We start from the raw sequence: 6,245 nt of genomic DNA, 5'->3' as shown, positions 1-6,245 counted from the left end.
TTAAAGATATTATATATGTGGGCCCCACCCTACCCCATCATCTTCTCCACGCCGTCCTCCACGATCTTCTTCTCATCCCTCTCCATTTTTCCACAGCGATCGACTTCTTCTCATCCCTCTCCATTTTTCCACAGCGATCGACGCACGATAGGATGGAGGACGGCGGCGATTGAGGCGAGGAGAAATCGAAAAAATAGAGTGGAGGACGGCGGCGCGCCTCAATCGTGTACCCCGTCGCTCGCCGCCGTCCTCCACTCTATTTTTTCGATTTCTCCTCGCCTCAATCGCCGCCGTCCTCCATCCTATCGTGCGTCGATCGCTGTGGAAAAATGGAGAGGGATGAGAAGAAGTCGATCGCTGTGGAAAAATGGAGAGGGATGAGAAGAAGATCGTGGAGGACGGCGTGGAGAAGATGATGGGGTAGGGTGGGGCCCACATATATAATATCTTTAAATTTAAAAATTAAAAACCTGTGGGACCCACGTATTAAATATTAAATAAATAAAAAAATATATATATTCAATATCTTTAAATTTTAAAATAAAGAAAGTGGGGTCCACACAAGCAAAGTCGTGTACGGGGTACACGACTTCCACAAAACTACCCTATTTTTGTCAATAGTTTGGCTTCCACCCTATTTTTGACATTTGTTTTTTAAAATACATTATTTAAAAAAAAGATTCGGAAAAGCAAGATAATTTATTTTATACCAAAAATTTTAATACCATATTTGACTTATCTTTATCACTTTAGGAAAAAAAGCAAAAATTTTATTTTGGACAAAATCTTTCAATATCATATTTTTACTATTTTAGAAAAAAAAATTAATAAAATTACATAATATCTAATTTAATCTTATACTTATTAAATTTTCCTAATTTGTGGCACACGCCGAGTCTATAAATAGGGTCCTTTGTCATTTGGAAAAGGGAAGAAATTGAGAAAAATTCTTGAGAAAAAAAAAGACTTTAGAAAGAATCTCTACGAAAAAATTTTTTTTGTTAAATAATCTCTACAAAAAAAAAAATGTTTAGAGAGAATTTGAAGAAACGTATTCCTCTGCAAAAAGGTGGGTCATTAGCTTTTTCGCTTTATTGTTTTTATTTTTATCTTCATATTATCTTTTTTTACCCTAATTCTAATCCCATAAAAACTTAGTTGGAGGTTGCATTAGGTAGGGTTTACTTCCAAGGATCCACACCTCATACAACAAGTAATTTTTTTCGGAATTGAATCCTTATTTTTGTTCTTCTCTTTTCAAATTACAGAGAAAGAAAAAAAAATGTATAAGGAATTTTTTCTTTTTACCTATTTATTGTTATGCTAAAAAAGTCTTTTAACATTTTTCTTACCTCTAAAAATAGAGAAAAAGAAAAAGTTATAAGAAAAATCTTATATTATTATTATTATTTATTATTATTATTATTATTTTTTCTTTTCTTTCTGTTTTTTTATTATATTTATTATATATATTTTCTTTTTCTTTTTTGTTTTAGGTGGCGGCAACTTTGCCGTCACCTTGTGTTTCTTTTAATTTTTTTTATTTATTTATTCTCTTATTAAAGTTTAATTTTATTTATAATTTTATTATTATTATTATTATTATATTCTTTTTAACCTTCTGTTTATTTTCTTTTTAATTTTATATATGTATAACTTTTGTTTATTTATTTATTTAGTCTTCTATATTTATGATTTTTAAAAAAAAAATTGTTATTTTTATTATCATATCATTATTATTATTTCCTTTCATTATTTTTTTTTACTTACTATCACTCTTGGGTCCTCTTTTCTTCGCTTATTTATTTAATTTTTTTATATATTTATTTGTTTATTATTTCATTTAGTTTTTTTCTCTTATTTTATTTATCGTTATTATGTATCTTTTCCTTTTCCTTTTCTCTTAACTTATTTTTATTACTATCGTTATATTTAGTATATGCATGGGTTAATATTTTGCTTAATTTATTGTGTGGTATATTTGTTATTTCTATTTGACTTTCATTAAAATTTTCTTGAAAATTTTAAAATACTTTTAACTATAATTGTATTTAATTTTGAAATCTTTTTTTTTTTAATTTTTCTCTTTAAACCATTTACAATTTTTTCTTGCTTTAAAATTATTTCTTTTGAACTCAAAATTAAATATATATTTCATAAGGTTTCCTAATCTACTCTTTTTTTTTTAAATAACTCACACTGATTTCGCTAAAAAATTCTACGATGGAATCTAGAAATTTCTGGAAGTCCGTTATTTCTAGATTCTTGAGGTGAGGGATCGATCTCTTTGGGAGTCCGAGATTTGATCCCAAGAAAAAAATAAATTTAATCAATGTTTTAAAAAAAAACTTTATTCGAAGACTAGCCTATGATAGAATTTGAGAAATTGTAACAATTTCTCATTCTCTTAAGGTGAGGAATTTTCCCCAATATAGTCTAATTAATGGGTGTATCCCACTTATTTTATGGGATCATTGCTCCAAATATTGGAGTTGTGAGCAATGAAATAAGACATAGTTCTTTTAAAAAAATAAATTTTATTCAAGACATTAAATTTGGCCACCGTTTTCTAAAACGGGTGTTATGGGGTGCTAACACCTTCCCCGTACACAAATGACTCTCGAACTCAACTCTAATTTTTTCGTAGACCAGTTTTTATTTTATTTAAAATGATTCACTTTATTTCGATGTCCAATTACACCGTAAAAAAGATTGGTGGCGACTCCTCTTTTTTTAAAAAAAGATAAACCTTTTTAAGGATGTCAGTCGCTCTGCGTCGTCTCGGGTACGTGGCGACTATTACTATTATTTTATTTTTCTCAAAACATTAGAAGACCGGAAGAAGTACAAAAAATAAAAATAAAAATACTTACATGCATCTCAAATATCACTCTTATCTCTGGTGTATCCTTTAAAATTATTCAGCCATAATTTTTTTATGCTAAAATTATATCTTTCAAAAAAATTCAATATTTCTTTTATATGAATAAGTTGCGAGAAGAAATGCATAGAGATAAGTGATATCTGTAATGTATCTTTTGTTGGGTGTAAAATGAATTTATTTTGTTGGAAGGTTCCCAAATTCAAGTGCCTAAAGTTCTCACAACAAATTGAATATGGGGCCTTTGTTTTAAAAATAAAAATAAAAAGGAAGAAAAAAAGGGTGGTTTTGGGTATAAACTGACTAAGAATAAAGAATATAAATATCAAGTTTCAATAAAAATCCCTTTGTGGTTTAGTTTCAACTTTTTATTTTTATCATTTTATTCTTTCGAATCATCTTATATACCTTCAGATCAGATCCAACCAGCTTCTGAATTAATTATATTCTTAAAGTTTAATGGTAAATTTGACTCTTCAAATTTGGAGATATTTAAAATTTAATCCATCTATATATATATATATAGACACCAGATAGAGTTTAAAATTAGAATTTAATTCATACAGTTTTATAAAATTCTCATGATTAATTCATGAGAATTTTATAAAACCATAGAACTACAAAATATCAACCTCTAAAAACTAGAGGCTGTGTTCTTGTTTTGTAAAGAGAAAAATTACAGAGGACCCAAATTGGTAATTTTCTGAATGTTTTAAATTTTTCTATTGATCGTAATATAAGAATCGTATTTTCTTTTTCTTTTCCTTTTTTTAATTTTTCAGCGCATTTGGTTTAATTTGCATTAAATAATGTAAACTTTTGATAATTTGTTTTTTTTTTTCTCGTTTGGATGTTTATTAGAGAAATTAATGAAAATAAAAAAAAAATTGATTAAATATTTGTACTTCTAGAACAAATAAAGAGGTTTTTTTCAAAAATAGAATAAATCCCAAAAATATTTAAACCGTATAGGATAATTTTGAAAAATGAAAAACCTCATAACATGAAATAACAAAAGTACCTCGCTATTAGTCGATCACACACGTGAAAAACGATTTTATACTCAGTCTAAATGATCTTGTACTCAATTTAAACGATCTTGTACCAAGTCTTAACAATCTTATACCCTCGTACCAAGTCTAAACGATCTTGTACCATTGTATCTAGCTTAAACGATCTTGTATCTAGCCTAAACGATATTATAACCACTCTAAACGATCTTGTACCTTTCTATCCAACTTAAACAATTTTGTACCCTTGTACCTATTCTAAACGATCTTTTACCCAACATAAAAATCTTATACCAAATCTAAATGATCTTGTACCTGGTCTAAACGATTTTAGACCAAAGCTAAAAGATCTATTAGTAATAGTGGTCTATCTCTATCTATTTTGGATAGAAAACTAATCGTTTAGATATTAGTACACGATCATTTATATCCTGTACGAATATCATTTAGATCTTCGACCAAAAAGAAAAAAAGAAAACGAGAGATGAAGAAGGAAGAAATTTTGGTAGAGAAAATGAAGAAATTGTAAACAATAAGTGAAAATATGAACAAGGAGAAGTAATAATGTTAAGAGATTAATAATATGAAGAAGAAAAAAATAAATCGGAAAGAATAAAAAGAAAAAGAATTGAAAAATCATCTAACAATAATCAAAATCCATTAAGAAAAAATATGGAATTTATGGAAAAATAATTAGCATCGTGGGTTTTTCTTAAATTGTTATACGAACCTTAAATATTTAGCTTGTTTGTTATATTTATGTAAATTTACTAAAAATAAAGTATATTTAATTTGTATCCTTTAGTAGTTTTTTTTGTATGAAGTGTAAATAGTTTGTTTTTTTTATTGTTTTTTTAAAAGCATATTTTTATATTATATAATTAAATCTTTTTATGATTAAATGTTTTGAAGCATAATATCTTAAAATGTGTTTTGAACGTTGAAATATTTTTGAATAATGATGTATTTAAACCATTTGATCTCACACTCGAAACATAAGTCGAGCTTTATGTGTACGTATAATTGACTACAAGATGATGGGTTGTGTTCGTCTTAGCAAGATTGACAAGAGGGAGATGTGTTCGTCATAAAAAATTGAATGTGCTAAGTTGTTATCCACACATCAGTGTTTGAGTGTGTTTGAATATTCTCCGCCTTCACTACAAGAATTTTGGTATCTGCTAACAACTTTTTCTGGCAACTTTAAAAAAATGGAGGACAATGATATGATGTGTCGACGTAATTTCATTGCGTGGACACATCATTGTTTTTGCTGACGAAAATATTGTTAAAATTTATGTCCTAAAAATTATAGTTTATAAATTATATTCAATAATCTGATTATTGAATTATTTAAAATATAATATTATAATGTTACTTTTTAGGTTGGTATAAGAGTAAAATGTATCACTTACACATTTTCAAGTTATATAAAGATTTAATTCACACTTTTATGTTGGTAGAGTTCTGAAGTCATACTTGAGTATTTTAAAATTGTTTTGAGAATTGAGTGTCACTTAGACATTTGTAATCTTTGTAGTTGGTTTCGAGTTTGGTAGTCACACTTAATCATTCATAGGTTGTTTCGAGAGTTAAGACATCTTTTAGGCGATTCAGGCAGTTTTTAGTTTGAATGTCATACCCAATGAACTTTTTAACTTGTTTTGAGAGTTTTTCTTATTATTTATTTTTTTAAAAAAAATGATCAATGAATACAAGTAAATTGACATTAGTAGGTAATGTAATGCTTTAAATTTAGAATTTGGTGAAGGGTAAAAAAGTCCAAAAATGATTCTTCTTAATTCTTAGTCCCTTTTTAAGATTGTAAGAAGATTAAATTATTCATAAACATGTCATAGGAAAGTTTTTGCTAAAGTATTAAAATAAAAATGTTCTTGAACTTTGTAATTTACATAGAAAGTACTTTTGAGCTTTCAAAAATTTTAAAAATACTCTTAAACTTTCAAAAAGAATTAAAAGATACTTTATTAGTTTTTGACAAAAAATGTTGATGTTTCGTTTGCATCAAAAGTTCCTTCAAACTTTTAGAAGTTTTAACATATCCTTACACTTTCAAAAAGAGTTAAAAAAAAAAAACAAAGAAACAAAAAAACTCTTATTATATTAGTTTTGGAGGAAAAACATTGAAGTTTTGTTTAAAAAATATCTTGAACTTTCAAATTTTTCTTTTGAAAAATATCCTTAACCTTGAAAAAAAGAGTTTAGAAATATCCTCGTCACTAGTATATGAATATAAATTATTAATACTTTTGTTTACACAAGATTTTGACAGAGAAAATTTGATTCAAGGAAATGAATTTGGTTTTATTAATTTTTAGTATAAATGTTCCTCT

Source organism: Cucumis melo, chromosome 2, assembly GCF_025177605.1.
Source record: "Cucumis melo cultivar AY chromosome 2, USDA_Cmelo_AY_1.0, whole genome shotgun sequence".
Lineage (NCBI taxonomy): Eukaryota > Viridiplantae > Streptophyta > Magnoliopsida > Cucurbitales > Cucurbitaceae > Cucumis > Cucumis melo.
Note: the sequence above shows the minus strand (reverse complement) of the source record.